This window comes from Carcharodon carcharias, chromosome 19 (genome assembly GCF_017639515.1).
Source record: "Carcharodon carcharias isolate sCarCar2 chromosome 19, sCarCar2.pri, whole genome shotgun sequence".
Taxonomy (NCBI): domain Eukaryota; kingdom Metazoa; phylum Chordata; class Chondrichthyes; order Lamniformes; family Lamnidae; genus Carcharodon; species Carcharodon carcharias.
Genome location: NC_054485.1, coordinates 111,058,307 through 111,077,993, shown reverse-complemented (window position 1 = coordinate 111,077,993; position 19,687 = coordinate 111,058,307). Strand labels below are relative to the sequence as shown.

Below are 19,687 nucleotides of genomic sequence, written 5' to 3'. Positions count from 1 at the left end.
TATCAAATTTTTAATATATTTAATAGTAAAGCAGGGAGCAGGAGTTGGCACAGAGTGTGTGAGTATCAGATTAATATATTTAATAGTCAAACAGGCAGCAGGAGCTGGGCACAGAATCTGTGAGTATCAGATTATTAATATATTCAATAGTAAAACGGAGAGCAGGAGCTGGGCACAGTGTGTGTGATAATCTGATTATTAATATAGTTACTAGTAAAACAAGCAGCAGGAGCTGGGCACAGTGTGTGTGAGTGTCAGATTATTAATATATTCAATAGTAAAACAGGCAGCAGGAGCTGGGCACTGTGTGTGAGTATCATATTAATATACAACAGGTAGCAGGAGCTGGGCACAGAGTGTGTGAGTATCAGATTATTAATATATTCAATAGTAAAACAGGCAGCAGGAGCTGGGCACAGTGTGTGTGCGTATCAGATTATTAATATATTCAATAGTAAAACAGGCAGCAGGAGCTGGGCACAGTGTGTGTGAGTATCAGATTATTAATATATTCAATAGTAAAACAGGCAGCAGGAGCTGGGCACAGTGTGTGTGAGTATCATATTAATATACTTAATAGTAAAACAGGTAGCAGGAGCTGGGCACAGTTGTGTGAGTATCAGATTATTAAGATATTCAATAGTAAAACAGAGAGCAGGAGCTGGGCACAGTGTGTATGAGTTTGAGGTTAATATATTTAATAGTCAAACAGGCAGCAGGAGCTGGGCACAGTTGTGTGAGTATCAGATTATTAAGATATTCAATAGTAAAACAGAGAGCAGGAGTTCGCACAGTGTGTGTGAGTATCAGATTAATATATTTAATAGTCCAACAGACAGCAGGAGCTGGGCACAGTTGTGTGAGTATCAGATTATTAAGATATTCAATAGTAAAACAGAGAGCAGGAGCTGGGCACAGTGTGTGTGAGTATCAGATTGTTAATATATTTAATAGTAAACCAGGCAGCAGGATCTGGGCACAAAGTGTGTGTGAGTATCTGATTATTAATATATTTAATAGTAAAACAGAGAGCAGGAGCTGGGCACAGAATGTTTGCGTATCAGATTAATATATTTAATAGTAAAACAGGCAGCAGGAGCTGGGCACAGAGTGTGTGAGTATCAGATTGTTAATATATTTAATAGTAAAACAGGCAGCAGGAGCTGGACACAGAGTGTGTGAGTATCAGATTATTAATATATTCAGTAGTAAAACAGGCAGCAGGAGCTGGGCACAGTGTGTGTGACTATCATATTAATATACTTAATAGTCAAACAGGCAGCAGGAGCTGGGCACAGTGTAAGTATCAGATTGTTACTATAATTAATTGTAAAACAGGCAGCAGGAGCTGGGCACAGAGTTGTGAGTATCAGATTATTAATATACTTAATAGTAAAACAGGCAGCAGGAGCTGGGCAGTGTGTGTGATTATCAGATTATTAATATATTCAATAGTAAAACAGGCAGCAGGAGCTGGGCACAGTGTGTGTGAGTATCAGATTAACATATTTAATAGTAAAACAGGCAGCAGGAGCTGGGCACAGAGTGTGTGAGTATCAGATTTTTAATATAATTAATAGTAAAGCATGCAGGAGGAGCTGGACATAGAGTGCGAGAGTATCAGATTAATATATTTAATAGTCAAACAGGCAGCAGGAGCTGGGCACAGTGTGTGTGAGCATCAGATTAATATAGTTAATAGTCAAACAGGCAGCAGGAGCTGGGCACAGTGTGTGTGAGTATCAGATTGTTAATATATTTAATAGTAAAACAGAGAGCAGGAGCTGGGCACAGTGTGTGTGAGTATCATATTAATGTACTTAGTAGTAAAACAGGCAGCAGGAGCTGGGCACAGAGTGTGTGAGTATCAAATTTTTAATATATTTAATAGTAAAGCAGGGAGCAGGAGTTGGCACAGAGTGTGTGAGTATCAGATTAATATATTTAATAGTCAAACTGTCAGCAGGAGCTGGGCACAGAGTGTGTGAGTATCAAATTTTTAATATATTTAATAGTAAAGCAGGGAGCAGGAGTTGGCACAGAGTGTGTGAGTATCAGATTAATATATTTAATAGTCAAACAGGCAGCAGGAGCTGGGCACAGTTGTGTGAGTATCAGATTATTAAGATATTCAATAGTAAAACAGAGAGCAGGAGCTGGGCACAGTGTGTGTGAGTTTGAGGTTAATATATTTAATAGTCAAACAGGCAGCAGGAGCTGGGCACAGTTGTGTGAGTATCAGATTATTAAGATATTCAATAGTAAAACAGAGAGCAGGAGTTCGCACAGTGTGTGTGAGTATCAGATTAATATATTTAATAGTCCAACAGGCAGCAGGAGCTGAGCACAGTTGTGTGAGTATCAGATTATGAAGATATTCAATAGTAAAACAGAGAGCAGGAGCTGGGCACAGTGTGTGTGAGTATCAGATTGTTAATGTATTTAATAGTAAAACAGGCAGCAGGAGCTGGGCACAGTTGTGTGAGTATCAGATTACTAAGATATTCAATAGTAAAACAGAGAGCAGGAGCTGGGCACAGTGTGTGTGAGTATCTGATTATTAATATATTCAATAGTAAAACAGGCAGCAACAGCTGGGCACAGTGTGTGTGAGCATCAGATTAATATAGTTAATAGTCAAACAGGCAGCAGGAGCTGGGCACAGTGTGTGTGAGTATCAGATTGTTAATATATTTAATAGTAAAACAGAGAGCAGGAGCTGGGCACAGTGTGTGTGAGTATCATATTAATGTACTTAGTAGTAAAACAGGCAGCAGGAGCTGGGCACAGAGTGTGTGAGTATCAAATTTTTAATATATTTAATAGTAAAGCAGGGAGCAGGAGTTGGCACAGAGTGTGTGAGTATCAGATTAATATATTTAATAGTCAAACAGTCAGCAGGAGCTGGGCACAGAGTGTGTGAGAATCAGATTATTAATATATTTAATAGTAAAACAGAGAGCAGGAGCTGGTCACAGAGTGTGTGAGTATCAGATTATTAATATAGTTAATAGTAAAACAGAGAGCAGCAGCTGGGCACAGAGTGTGTGAGTATCATATTAATATATTTAATAGTAAAGCATGCATCAGGAGCTGGACACAGAGTGTGTGAGTATCAGATTATTAATATATTCAATAGTAAAACAGGCAGCAGGAGCTGGACATAGTGTGTGTGAGTATCAGATTATTAATATATTTAATAGTAAAACAGGCAGCAGGCTGTGGGCACAATGTGTCTGAGTATCAGATTAACATATTTAATAGTAAAACAGGCAGCAGGAGCTGGGCACAAAGTGTGTGAGTATCAGATTAACATATTTAATAGTAAAACAGGCAGCAGGAGCTGGGCACAAAGTGTGTGTGAGTATCAGATTATTAATGTATTTAAGAGTAAAACAGAGAGCAGGAGCTGTGCACAGAGTGAGTGAGTATCAGATTATTAATATATTCCATAGTAAAACAGGCAGCAGGAGCTGGACACAGAGTGTGTGAGTATCAGATTGTTAACATATTTAATAGTAAAACAGAGAGCAGGAGCTGGACACAAAGTGTGAGAGTATCAGATTAATATATTTAATAGTAAAACAGGCAGCAGGAGCTGGGCACAGTGTAAGTATCAGATTGTTACTATAATTAATTGTAAAACAGGCAGCAGGAGCTGGGCACAGAGTTGTGAGTATCAGATTATTAATATACTTAATAGTAAAACAGGCAGCAGGAGCTGGGCAGTGTGTGTGATTATCAGATTATTAATATATTCAATAATAAAACAGGCAGCAGGAGCTGGGCACAGTGTGTGTGAGTATCAGATTAACATATTTAATAGTAAAACAGGCAGCAGGAGCTGGGCACAGAGTGTGTGAGTATCAGATTTTTAATATAATTAATAGTAAAGCATGCAGGAGGAGCTGGACACAGAGTGCGAGAGTATCAGATTAATATATTTAATAGTCAAACAGGCAGCAGGAGCTGGGCACAGTGTGTGTGAGCATCAGATTAATATAGTTAATAGTCAAACAGGCAGCAGGAGCTGGGCACAGTGTGTGTGAGTATCAGATTGTTAATATATTTAATAGTAAAACAGAGAGCAGGAGCTGGGCACAGTGTGTGTGAGTATCATATTAATGTACTTAGTAGTAAAACAGGCAGCAGGAGCTGGGCACAGAGTGTGTGAGTATCAAATTTTTAATATATTTAATAGTAAAGCAGGGAGCAGGAGTTGGCACAGAGTGTGTGAGTATCAGATTAATATATTTAATGGTCAAACAGTCAGCAGGAGCTGGGCACAGAGTGTGTGAGTATCAAATTTTTAATATATTTAATAGTAAAGCAGGGAGCAGGAGTTGGCACAGAGTGTGTGAGTATCAGATTAATATATTTAATAGTCAAACAGGCAGCAGGAGCTGGGCACAGTTGTGTGAGTATCAGATTATTAAGATATTCAATAGTAAAACAGAGAGCAGGAGCTGGGCACAGTGTGTGTGAGTTTGAGGTTAATATATTTAATAGTCAAACAGGCAGCAGGAGCTGGGCACAGTTGTGTGAGTATCAGATTATTAAGATATTCAATAGTAAAACAGAGAGCAGGAGTTCGCACAGTGTGTGTGAGTATCAGATTAATATATTTAATAGTCCAACAGGCAGCAGGAGCTGGGCACAGTTGTGTGAGTATCAGATTATGAAGATATTCAATAGTAAAACAGAGAGCAGGAGCTGGGCACAGTGTGTGTGAGTATCAGATTGTTAATGTATTTAATAGTAAAACAGGCAGCAGGAGCTGGGCACAGTTGTGTGAGTATCAGATTATTAAGATATTCAATAGTAAAACAGAGAGCAGGAGCTGGGCACAGTGTGTGTGAGTATCTGATTATTAATATATTCAATAGTAAAACAGGCAGCAACAGCTGGGCACAGTGTGTGTGAGCATCAGATTAATATAGTTAATAGTCAAACAGGCAGCAGGAGCTGGGCACAGTGTGTGTGAGTATCAGATTGTTAATATATTTAATAGTAAAACAGAGAGCAGGAGCTGGGCACAGTGTGTGTGAGTATCATATTAATGTACTTAGTAGTAAAACAGGCAGCAGGAGCTGGGCACAGAGTGTGTGAGTATCAAATTTTTAATATATTTAATAGTAAAGCAGGGAGCAGGAGTTGGCACAGAGTGTGTGAGTATCAGATTAATATATTTAATAGTCAAACAGTCAGCAGGAGCTGGGCAAAGAGTGTGTGAGTATCAAATTTTTAATATATTTAATAGTAAAGCAGGGAGCAGGAGTTGGCACAGAGTGTGTGAGTATCAGATTAATATATTTAATAGTCAAACAGGCAGCAGGAGCTGGGCACAGAATCTGTGAGTATCAGATTATTAATATATTCAATAGTAAAACGGAGAGCAGGAGCTGGGCACAGTGTGTGTGATAATCTGATTATTAATATAGTTACTAGTAAAACAGGCTGCAGGAGCTGGGCACAGTGTGTGTGAGTGTCAGATTATTAATATATTCAATAGTAAAACAGGCAGCAGGAGCTGGGCACAGTGTGTGAGTATCATATTAATATACAACAGGTAGCAGGAGCTGGGCACAGAGTGTGTGAGTATCAGATTATTAATATATTCAATAGTAAAACAGGCAGCAGGAGCTGGGCACAGTGTGTGTGCGTATCAGATTATTAATATATTCAATAGTAAAACAGGCAGCAGGAGCTGGGCACAGTGTGTGTGAGTATCAGATTATTAATATTTTCAATAGTAAAACAGGCAGCAGGAGCTGGGCACAGTGTGTGTGAGTATCATATTAATATACTTAATAGTAAAACAGGTAGCAGGAGCTGGGTACAGTTGTGTGAGTATCAGATTATTAAGATATTCAATAGTAAAACAGAGAGCAGGAGCTGGGCACAGTGTGTATGAGTTTGAGGTTAATATATTTAATAGTCAAACAGGCAGCAGGAGCTGGGCACAGTTGTGTGAGTATCAGATTATTAAGATATTCAATAGTAAAACAGAGAGCAGGAGTTCGCACAGTGTGTGTGAGTATCAGATTAATATATTTAATAGTCCAACAGACAGCAGGAGCTGGGCACAGTTGTGTGAGTATCAGATTATTAAGATATTCAATAGTAAAACAGAGAGCAGGAGCTGGGCACAGTGTGTGTGAGTATCAGATTGTTAATATATTTAATAGTAAACCAGGCAGCAGGATCTGGGCACAAAGTGTGTGTGAGTATCTGATTATTAATATATTTAATAGTAAAACAGAGAGCAGGAGCTGGGCACAGAATGTTTGCGTATCAGATTAATATATTTAATAGTAAAACAGGCAGCAGGAGCTGGGCACAGAGTGTGTGAGTATCAGATTGTTAATATATTTAATAGTAAAACAGGCAGCAGGAGCTGGACACAGAGTGTGTGAGTATCAGATTATTAATATATTCAATAGTAAAACAGGCAGCAGGAGCTGGGCACAGTGTGTGTGACTATCATATTAATATACTTAATAGTCAAACAGGCAGCAGGAGCTGGGCACAGTGTGTGTGAGTATCAGATTATTAATATATTCAATAGTAAAACAGGCAGCAGGATCTGGGCACAGTGTGTGAGTATCATATTAATATACAACAGGTAGCAGGAGCTGGGCACAGTGTGTGTGAGTATCAGATTATTAATATATTCAATAGTAAAACAGGCAGCAGGAGCTGGGCTCAGTGTGTGTGACTATCATATTAATATACTTAATAGTAAAACAGGTAGCAGGAGCTGGGCACAGAGTGTGTGAGTATCAGATTATTAATATATTCAATAGTAAAACAGGCAGCAGGAGCTGGCACAGTGTGTGTGACTATCATATTAATATACTTAATAGTAAAACAGGTAGCAGGAGCTGGGCACAGAGTGTGTGAGTATCAAATTTTTAATATATTTAATAGTAAAGCAGAGAGCTGGAGTTGGCACAGTGTGTGTGAGTATCAGATTAATATATTTAATAGTCAAACAGGCAGCAGGAGCTGGGCACAGTTGTGTGAGTATCAGATTATTAAGATATTCAATAGTAAAACAAAGAGCAGGAGCTGGGCACAGTGTGTGTGAGTTTGAGGTTAATATATTTAATAGTCAAACAGGCAGCAGGAGCTGGGCACAGTTGTGTGAGTATCAGATTATTAAGATATTCATTAGTAAAACAGAGAGCAGGAGTTCGCACAGTGTGTGTGAGTATCAGATTAATATAGTTAATAGTCCAACAGGCAGCGGGAGCTGGGCACAGTTGTGTGAGTATCAGATTATTAAGATATTCAATAGTAAAACAGAGAGCAAGAGCTGGGCACAGTGTGTGTGAGTATCAGATTGTTAATATATTTAATAGTAAACCAGGCAGCAGGAGCTGGGCACAAAGTGTGTGAGAGTATCTGATTATTAATATATTTAATAGTAAAACATAGAGCAGGAGCTGGGTACAGAATGTTTGAGTATCAGATTAATATATTTAATAGTAAAACAGGCAGCAGGAGATGGGCACAGAGTGTGTGAGTATCAGATTGTTAATATATTTAATAGTAAAACAGGCAGCAGGAGCTGGGCACAGAGTGTGTGAGTATCAGATTATTAATATATTCAATAGTAAAACAGGCAGCAGGAGCTGGGCACAGTGTGTGTGAGTATCATATTAATATACTTAATAGTGAAACAGGCAGCAGGAGCTGGGCACAGAGTGTGTGAGTATCAGATTTTTAATATATTTAATAGTAAAGCAGGGAGCAGGAGTTGGCACAGTGTGTGTGAGTATCAGATTAATATATTTAATAGTCAAACAGGCAGCAGGAGCTGGGCACAGTTGTGTGAGTATCAGATTATTAAGATATTCATTAGTAAAACAGAGAGCAGGAGTTCGCACAGTGTGTGTGAGTATCAGATTAATATAGTTAATAGTCCAACAGGCAGCGGGAGCTGGGCACAGTTGTGTGAGTATCAGATTATTAAGATATTCAATAGTAAAACAGAGAGCAAGAGCTGGGCACAGTGTGTGTGAGTATCAGATTGTTAATATATTTAATAGTAAACCAGGCAGCAGGAGCTGGGCACAAAGTGTGTGAGAGTATCTGATTATTAATATATTTAATAGTAAAACATAGAGCAGGAGCTGGGTACAGAATGTGTGAGTATCAGATTAATATATTTAATAGTAAAACAGGCAATTATGGGATGGGCACAGAGTGTGTGAGTATCAGATTGTTAATATATTTAATAGTAAAACAGGCAGCAGGAGCTGGGCACAGAGTGTGTGAGTATCAGATTATTAATATATTCAATAGTAAAACAGGCAGCAGGAGCTTGGCATAGTGTGTGTGTATCATATTAATATACTTAATATTAAAACAGGTAGCAGGAGCTGGGCACAGAGTGTGTGAGTATCAGATTATTATTATATTTAATAGTAAAACAGGCAGCAGGATCTGGGCACAGAGTGTGTGAGCATCAGATTATTAATAAATTTAATAGCAAAACAGGCAGCAGGATCTGGGCACAGAGTGTGTGAGCATCAGATTATTAATAAATTTAATAGCAAAACAGGCAGCAGGAGCTGGGCACAGAGTGTGTGAGTATCAGATTATTAAGATATTCAATAGTAAAACAGAGATCAAGAGCTGGGCACAGTGTGTGTGAGTATCAGATTGTTAATATATTTAATAGTAAACCAGGCAGCAGGAGTGGGCACAAAGTGTGTGTGTGTATCTGATTATTAATATATTTAATAGTAAAACATAGAGCAGGAGCTGGGCACAGAATGTGTGAGTATCAGATTAATATATTTAATAGTAAAACAGAGAGCAGAAGCTGGACACAGAGTGTATGAGTATCAGATTATTAATATATTTAGTAGTAAAACGCAACAGCATGAGCTGTACACAGAGTGTGCAAGTATCAGATTATTAATATATTTGAAAGTAAAACAGAGAGCAAGAAATGGATGCAAAGTGTGTGATTTTAATAATTTAAATACTTTCTAATTAATAGATCCAACAGAGACAGGAAGAATTTAATACAGTGTGAATAACAAACTATTAGTAATAAATGTATAATAATCTGGCAATAGAAACTGGGAACTCACCATAAGTATCAACTGTTTGGGCAAATATGTAATAAAAAAACTGTGAGAACAGAGGGCAGGATATCCCTGCTCATTTTAATATTATATTTCCTGCCCATCCATATTTTATGTTCTCTTTCTCTCACTTTCTCATTCTCTGTTCCTCTCACTTTCTCGTACTCTGTTTCTTTCTCTTTATCTATTTTGCTTAGTTTATCTCACTCTCTCTATTGGCCTCTTTCTTTTTCTCTTCCTCATTTTTTCCTCTGTCTCTCTCTTCTTTTCACCATCTCCCTCCCTCTCACTATCTCCTTTTTCATTCTCTTGTTCTCTCTCCACTCCAACCCCCACCCCCACCCACCCACCCCCCACCATTTTTTATCTCTCTCTCTCTCTCTCACATACAAGCAGACAATCAGACCGGCCCTTCTCCGATATGGTTGCCATGCTCTGGGGGAGCAGCTCCTGTTGTTGACTAACTAAATATCAATCCCATTGACCCGCTTTCCAGAGGCACTGACATTCATTGTTCATCCGTGCACAGGCACACAGTTCCACTTGACAGCAGTTGGAAACAGTCCACTTCGAAACAGCAGCTGTTTAATCTTTTTCTTGCTGGGGATCGTGGAGGGACAGTGGTGGGGGTGTGGTTAAATGACATGATAACACATTAGGTACACTTGATTGACCCAGAGTAGATTTGAATCCACAGACAATGAGTTATTCCTGGCTGTTGTGTATGTACAGAGTAATGAAGCAGAGAGTCAGTTATTAAACCCACATGGGATACAAGGAGAGTAACAGCAAAACTTCAAAGGGCAGTTTTAACCCATCCCACCCATTGGTAAACTGGTGGGAATGGGTGCAACACTGGTTTAACACCACATTTGATTTTAATCTTCAATGGAGAATGATTTCAAAAGGAAATTGGATGGGCACTTCAGCAAAATAAATCCAAAAGGCTGGGGGATAGAGAAGGGGAAATGGTACTGACTGGTTGCTCTGCAGAGAGTCGGCATTGGCTCGATGGGCCACATAGTCTCCTTCTGTGCCATAATGACCCCATGGCCTTGATTTCCATGTGGGCTCAGGAAAATCCAACCAGCACACTTTTGCACCTTCCAAGATGCACATTCAGCACATGTGTGGCTTTTTGTGGGGTTTTTGTCTTTTCACACAAGGGATTGGGTTTGTGAGCCACAATGAGTGTGTGAGGAGTATTACTGGCTGCCCCAGTTCTCCAACAGTAGCCAACTCCAGCCCCTTAAAACCTCACCCCTCACCCCCCCACCCCTCAACCCTCCCACCCTCATATCACCCATGCCACCCATCATCCCTCAGATCCTCATGCTGGCTAATGCTTCCTCCATACCCCCATGTACCCTCCATTGACACGCACCCTGTGTCCATTATATACAGTGCTCAGGAGCCTTGCAATTGCAATGGGAACTACTTTAAAATATTTAGGAAAAAAATCTCTAACAATCTAATAAAAATCTGAATTTAAACACACTATACTTGACACTCGAAAGAAAAAACTACTCCAGTGCAAAACGAAACCTGTAATTCTTTAAGTATCTAATATTCTTTTAAACAAACAAGAAACCACATCAAGGACACATTCTGATATTACAGCCTTTTAAAAGTTTCAATTGTTCTTGGATCATAGACCACTTGCTAAGCTGAAGTTATTACTGGCTTTTGATAGCCAGCCAAGCATTCATAATAGCTACAGCTGTTATAATAAAAGCTTCCAGCTATACTGCATGGAATTAACAGAACAGAATGGGGTCCCATTTCCATTTCAAAGTCGAGTGTTCATCAAACAATGGAGGGGAGAGGGTGCTGAGATTTTTTGCAAAATTCAAAAGCAGAGTTTTTTTTTATCAGCCAATACTGTTATAAAACATGATATCAGAAGCTAACAGGACTTTTTTTGTTTTACATTTTAATGCATGATGGCACTTCTGACAGATTGAAAAGTACTGTAATGCTTGACAATTACATAATGCTGGTCAATGTAACGGTCATTTTTTAAAATCCTTCATGGGATGTGGATGTTGTTGGCAAGGCCAGAATTTGTTGTCCATCCTTAATTGCCTTGAAACTGAATGGCTTGCTAGGCCATTTGAAAGGGCTGTTAAGAGTCAACCACGTTGCTGTGGGTCTGACATCACATGTAGGCCAGACCGGGTATGGATGGCAGACTTCCTTCCCTAAAGGGCATTAGTGAACCAAATCAATGAAAGTTTCATGGTCACCAACACACTATTCCAATTCCACAGCCAGTGCAGGCGCAATGGGCTGAATGGCCTCCTTATGAACCTTAACAATTCTGTGATCTGTGTAATTGAATTTAATTTCCACCAGCTGCTATGATGGGGTTTGAACCTGTTTCCCCAAAGTATTAGCCTGGGCCTCTGGATTACTAGTCCAGCGATATCACTATGCCACCATCTCCCCATAAATTAACCTTGCAGGGCGGTTCCCTTTGATGAATCGCAGCATTAAAAAGACATCTACATTACTACACAACAAGGTTTGTTGTAACTTTACACTTACCTTTCAGAACAATCCAAACTCCTGAGCAGGTTCTCTCCCCCATGAACTCTCCAAGGATGAGCGTTTGTTCTTAGGGCTTACAAAACCCATGAGAATAGTGTGTGGCAGACATAGAATTTTCCTGTATCCCTCAAAATGGGGTTCCCGGCCTCGGAGAGATGTGGGTGTCACTGCTAAGACTGGAGTTTATTGCCCATCCCTAACTGCCCTTTAGAAGATGGTGGATCGTCTTCTTGAACCGCTGCAGAAAATGTGGTGCGGTCACTTTAATAGAACGCTTCAAAGGGCAAGAGTAAACCCACATTGGTACAGCACTCGACTCAGAGCAGGCAAGGGCACTGTGGGTCATTCTTAACTACCCTCTGAAATGGCCTGGAAAGCCACTCAGGTCAAGGGCAATTAGGGATGGGCAACAAATGCTGGCCCTGCCAGTGATGCCCAGATCCCAAGAAAGAACAAAACAGAAGTAACTGAGGTCATGTTGTTAACTGATATTTTTCCATTTCATGTTTAATGACAATGATCATGAGACTGCATCTGATCCAATCTTCACTGATTTGACCCTGACCTGAACCAACTGTGCAGCTTTGCAAATAAAGAGACCATTTTATCAAGCAGAACCAAGCAATTTCCTGTGTATGATCCAGAATGAATGTTGTTTAAAAAATATTGGTGGCGAGATTGCTTAAATTAATTAGATGTGAGCATCACTGGCTAGGCCAGCATTTATTGTCCTTGTTCAGAAGAGTCACCCACATTGCTGTGGGTCTGGAGTACGCATGTAGGCCAGAGAAGGAATGGTTGGAGATTTTCTTCCCTAAAGGGTATTAGTGAACCAGATGGGTTTTTACAACAATCAGTAATGGTTTCACGATCATCATCAGACTTTGAATTCCATTTTTTTTAACATTGGATTCAAATTCCGCCATCTGCCATAATGAGATTTGAACCCAGGTCCTTAGAGTATCCGGTACTATTAATCCAGTGACAATACCACCACATTTCATGACTTCAGTATATCCCAAAGTGCTTCACAACCAAAGCAGTACTTTCACAGCTAAGCTGTAATGCAGGAGACATGGCAGCCAGTTTGCTCACAGTCAGCTTCCACAAACAGCACTCACACTCACTCACTCTCCCACACTCACTCACTCTCTCACCCTCACTCTCCCACATTCACTCACTCTCCCACATTCACTCACTCTCCCATACTCACTCACTCTCTCACACTCACTCTCCCACATTCACTCACTCTCCCACATTCACTCACTCTCCCACATTCACTCACTCTCCCATACTCACACTCTCTCACACTCACTCTCCCACATTCACTCACTCTCTCACACTCACTCACTCTCCCACACTCACTCACTCTCTCACCCTCACTCTCCCACATTCACTCACTCTCCCACATTCACTCACTCTCCCATACTCACTCACTCTCTCACACTCACTCTCCCACATTCACTCACTCTCCCACACTCACTCACTCTCTCACACTCACTCTCCCACATTCACGCACTCTCCCACATTCACTCACTCTCTCACACTCACTCACTCTCCCACATTCACTCACTCTCCCACAATCACTCACTCACTCTCCCACACTCACTCACTCTCCCACACTCACTCACTCTCTCACACTCACTCTCCCACATTCACTCACTCTCCCACACTCACTCACTCTCTCACACTCACTCTCCCACATTCACTCACTCTCCCACATTCACTCACTCTCCCACATTCACTCACTCTCCCACATTCACTCACTCTCCCACAATCACTCACTCACTCTCCCACAATCACTCACTCTCCCACACTCACTCTCCCACATTCACTCACTCTCCCACATTCACTCACTCTCTCACACTCACTCACTCTCCCACATTCACTCACTCTCCCACAATCACTCACTCACTCTCCCACACTCACTCACTCTCCCACATTCACTCACTCTCCCACATTCACTCACTCTCCCACAATCACTCACTCACTCTCCCACAATCACTCACTCACTCTCCCACACTCACTCTCCCACATTCACTCACTCTCCCACATTCACTCACTCTCTCACACTCACTCACTCTCCCACATTCACTCACTCTCCCACAATCACTCACTCACTCTCCCACACTCACTCACTCTCCCACACTCACTCACTCTCTCACACTCACTCTCCCACATTCACTCACTCTCCCACATTCACTCACTCTCCCACACTCACTCACTCTCCCACACTCACTCACTCTCCCACACTCACTCACTCTCCCACATTCACTCACTCTCCCACATTCACTCACTCTCTCACACTCACTCTCCCACATTCACTCACTCACTCTCCCACATTCACTCTCCCACATTCACTCACTCACTCTTCCACACTCACTCACTCTCCCACATTCACTCACTCTCCCACATTTACTCACTCACTCTCCCACATTCACTCACTCTCCCACACTCACTCACTCTCTCACACTCACTGTCCCACACTCACTCACTCTCTCACACTCACTCTCCCACACTCACTCACTCACACTCATTCACTTACTCTCCTACACCCACTCACTCACTCTCCCACACTCACTCACTCACACTCACTCACTTACTCTCCTACACCCACTCACTCTCTCTCCCACACTCACTCACCCTCTCTCCCACATTCACTCTCTCTTTCCCATACTCACTCAGTCTCTCTCTTACACTCACTCACTCTCTCCCACACTCTCTCTCTCCCACACTCACTCACTCTCTTTCCCACATTCACTCTCTCTTTCCCGTACTCACTCACTCTCTCTTCCATACTCACACACTCTCTCACACACTCTCTCACACACTCTCTCACACACTCTCTCTCCCACACTCACTCACCCTCTCCCACATTCACTCTCTTTCCCATACTCACTCATTCTCTTTCCCATACTCACTCACTCTCTTTCCCATACTCACTCATTCTCTTTCCCACACTCACTCACTCTTTCCCACACTCACTCACTCTCTCACACACTCACTCTCCCACACTCACTCTCCCACATTCACTCACTCTCTCACACTCACTCACATACTCTCCTACACCCACTCACTCTCTCTCCCACACTCACTCACTCTCTCTCCCACACTCACTCACTCTCTCTCCCACATTCACTCTCTCTTTCCCATACTCACTCAGTCTCTCTCTTACACGCACTCACTCTCTCACACACTCACTCACTCTCCCACATTCACTCACTCTCCCACATTCACTCACTCTCCCACACTCACTCACTCTCCCACATTCACTCACTCTCCCACATTCACTCACTCTCCCACACTCACTCACTCTCCCACATTCATTCGCTCTCCCACAATCACTCACTCTCCCACAATCACTCACTCTCCCACACTCACTCACTCTCCCACACTCACTCACTCTCTCACACTTACTCTCCCACACTCACTCTCCCACACTCACTCACTCTCTCACACTCATTCACTTACTCTCCTACACACACTCACTCACTCTCCCACACTCACTCTCTCTCCCACACTCACTCACTCTCTCCCACATTCACTCTCTCTTTCCCATACTCACTCACTCTCTTTCCCATACTCACTCACTCTCTTTTCCATACTCAATCACTCTCTCACACACTCACTCACTCTCTTTCTCACATTCACTCTCTCTTTCCCGTACTCACTCACTCTCTCTTCCACACTCACACACTCTCTCACACACTCTCTCTCCCACACTCACTCACCCTCTCCCACATTCACTCTCTTTCCCATACTCACTCACTCTCTTTCCCATACTCACTCACTCTCTTTCCCACACTCACTCACTCTCTCACACACTCACTCACTCTCCCACACTCACTCTCCCACATTCACTCACTCTCTCACACTCACTCACATACTCTCCTACACCCACTCACTCTCTCTCCCACACTCACTCACTCTCTCTCCCACATTCACTTTCTCTTTCCCATACTCACTCAGTCTCTCTCTTACACTCACTCACTCTCTCACACACTCACTCTCTCCCACATTCACTCACTCTCCCACATTCACTCACTCTCCCACACTCACCTACTCTCCCACATTCAGTCACTCTCCCACATTCAGTCACTCTCCCACAATCACTCACTCTCCCACACTCACTCACTCTCCCACAGTCACTCACTCTCCCACACTCACGCACTCTGACACACTCACTCACTCTCTCACACTTACTCTCCCACACTCACTCACTCTCCCACACTCACTCTCCCACAATCACTCACTCTCTCACACTCATTCACTTACTCTCCTACACACACTCACTCACTCTCCCACACTCACTCTCTCTCCCACACTCACTCACTCTCTCCCACATTCACTCTCTCTTTCCCATACTCACTCACTCTCTTTCCCATACTCACTCACTCTCTTTCCCATACTCACTCACTCTCTCACACACTCACTCTCTCTCCCACACTCACTCACTCCCTTTTCCACATTCACTCTCTCTTTCCCGTACTCACTCACTCTCTCTTCCACACTCACACACTCTCTCACACACTCTCTCTCCCACACTCACTCACCCTCTCCCACATTCACTCTCCTTCCCATACTCTCTTACTTTCTTTCCCATACTCACTCACTCTCTTTCCCACACTCACTCACTCTCTCACACACTCACTCACTCTCCCACACTCACTCACTCTCCCACATTCACTCACTCTCCCACAATCACTCACTCTCCCACACTCACTCACTCTCCCACACTCACTCACTCTCCCACATTTACTCACTCTCCCACACTCACTCACTCTGACACACTCACTCACTCTCTCACACTTACTCTCCCACACTCACTCACTCTCCCACACACTCTCCCACACTCACTCACTCTCTCACACTCATTCACTTACTCTCCTACACACACTCACTCACTCTCCCACACTCACTCTCTCTCCCACACACTCACTCTCTCCCACATTCACTCACTCTTTCCCATACTCACTCACTCTCTTTCCCATACTCACTCACTCTCTTTCCCATACTCACTCACTCTCTCACACACTCACTCTCTCTCCCACACTCACTCACTCTCTTTCCCACATTCACTCTCTCTTTCCCATACTCACTCACTCTCTCTTCCACACTCACACACTCTCTTACACACTCTCTCTCCCACACTCACTCACCCTCTCCCACATTCACTCTCTTTCCCATACTCACTCACTCTCTTTCCCATACTCACTCACTCTCTTTCCCACACTCACTCACTCTTTCCCACACTCACTCACTCTCTCACACACTCACTCACTCTCCCACACTCACTCTCCCACATTCACTCACTCTCTCACACTCACTCACATACTCTCCTACACCCACTCACTCTCTCTCCCACATTCACTCTCTCCTTCCCATACTCACTCAGTCTCTCTCTTACACTCACTCACTCTCCCACATTCACTCACTCTCCCACATTCACTCACTCCCACACTCACTCACTCTCCCACACTCACTCACTCTCCCACATTCACTCACTCTCCCACATTCACTCACTCTCCCACACTCACTGACTCTCCCACACTCACTCACTCTCCCACATTTACTCACTCTCCCACAATCACTCACTCTCCCACACTCACTCACTCTGACACACTCACTCACTCTCTCACACTTACTCTCCCACACTTACTCACTCTCCCACACTCACTCTCCCACACTCACTCACTCTCTCACACTCATTCACTTACTCTCCTACACACACTCACTCACTCTCCCACACTCACTCACTCTCTCTCCCACATTCACTCTCTCTTTCCCATACTCACTCAGTCTCTCTCTTACACTCACTCACTCTCTCACACACTCACTCTCTCCCACACTCACTCACCCTCTCCCACATTCACTCTCTCTTTCCCATACTCACTCACTCTCTTTCCCATACTCACTCACTCTCTTTCCCATACTCACTCACTCTCTTTCCCATACTCACTCACTCTCTTTCCCACGCTGACTCACTCTCCCACACTCACTCACTCTCTCACACACTCACTCACTCCCCCACACTCACTCTCCCACATTCACTCACTCTCTCACACTCACTCACTCTCCTACACCCACTCATCTCTCTGCCACACTCACTCACTCTCTCTCACACACTCACTCACTCTCTCTCACACACTCACTCTCTCACTCTCCCACACTAACTCACTCTCTCACACACTCACTCACTCTCTCTCCCACATTCACTCTCTCTTTCCCACACTCACTCACTCTCTCACACCCTCACTCACTCTCTCTCACACCCTCACTCACTCTCCCTCACACACTCACTCACTCTCTCTCACACACTCACTCACCCTCTCTCACACACTCACTCACTCTCTCACACACTCACTCACTCTCCCGCACTCACTCACTCTCTCACACACTCACTCACACTCTCCCACACTCACTCACTCATACACTCACTCACTCTCTCTCCCACACTCACTCACTCTCTCTCACACTCACTCTCTCTCCCACACTCAATCACTCTCTCACACACTCACTTACTCTCTCACACACTCACTCACTCTCTCCCGCACTCACTCACTCTCCCTCTCCCACATCCCTGGTCAGTGAGTCTTTTCATCCTCACCACACGCATCCAGCTTCTTCTGGCCCAGCAGCGAGTGTCTTCCAGGCCAACACGGAGCAAAACTCTCCCTCGCTTACCTGGCTCAGCACGGCACGGCAGCCTCTCTCTCTCTGTCTCTTCTCCCCCCCACCCCGGCCTCCACAACTGATTCCCCACCCCCCACCCCATGACCCCACTCCCATCTCCCTTCTCCAGAGCCCACTTGCTGCTACCAACGTTGTTGCTCCTCCAATCACAGGCTGCTTCTCTCCCACATTTGCTGTTGATAGGCTCCCTCGTGAGCCTAACAGCAGCAAACGCAGGAAAGGAGCAGCCTGTGATTGGAGGAGCAATTTCTTTCAGAATCTACCACTGCACATATCGGCATTTTAGGACCCACCTCCCAGGGCCGTAATGTTTGGCTTTGTGGCCACATCCAGCCCGCAGGTCACACATCTGCAAGATTCCCTGTAGTAATTCAACATAGCTCCTTCGATATCGCCATGTACAAGTTCCCCTCCAAGCCATACATCATCCTGACTTGGAAATATATCGTAGTTCTTCACTGTCCCTGGGTCAAAATCCTTGAACTCCCTCACTAACAGTGCTGTGGGTGTACATACACCACATGGACAAAATCCTAGAACTCCCTCACTATCAGCACTGTGGGTGTACATACACCACATGGACTGCAGCGGTTCAAGAAGGCAGCTCACCACCACCTTCTCAAGGGGCAATTAGGGATGGGCAATAAATGTTGGCCTAGCCAGCGATATCCACATTGATGAAAGTATTAAGAGAAAATGCTCAGCAGGTCAGGAAGCACCTGTGGAGAGAGGGGCAATTGTAGTCAACTGTGGTGGGATGTTCAACCAGCATTCCACCTGACCCCATGGAATTCTAGCTCGACACGTTCACCTAGAATGACTATGAACAGTTCAAGTCGATGACCATACATCAGCAGTCCGGATGCTTCCTAGTGGGAGTAAGGGGCACGGAACAGGAAGCGTTGCAGAAGTGAGGAAAGGCGATATTGAGGAGGGTCAGAAGAATGAGAGGTGATCTTATTGAAGGATGAAATCCTGAAATGTCTTGGCAGGATTGACACTGAGAGGTTGGTTCCCCTGTCTGTAGAATCCAGATCGCAGGGTCACAGTCTCAGGATAATGGGTCCGTTATTTAAGACTGAGATGCAATTTTTTTTTTAAATTCAGAGTAACATTCCCACTATTTTCTTCTTCTTAATTGTCTGCCTCCTGTTCAATCAATAGGGACTTTCCAAAATTCTTTGTGCAGCCTCACACGCACAGTATCTTAAAGAGACTGATTGTGCTCAACCTGCACAGGAATTTCCGGATTGCTGTGTTAGCGAGACACCAATTAGAGGGGACGTCGATCAGAGAGTTCTAAATATTTGGAATTCTTTAGCCAAAAGGTTATGGATTGCTTT

The 19,687-nt window shown here is 43.3% G+C and overlaps 1 protein-coding gene across 1 annotated transcript in view; it reads left to right on the top strand.

The window, feature by feature from the left end:
* Positions 1 to 19,687, top strand: part of LOC121291375 (suppressor APC domain-containing protein 2-like) — a 79,202-nt gene that overhangs the window by 10,195 nt on the left and 49,320 nt on the right. The gene's annotated exons all lie outside the window — the stretch shown is intronic.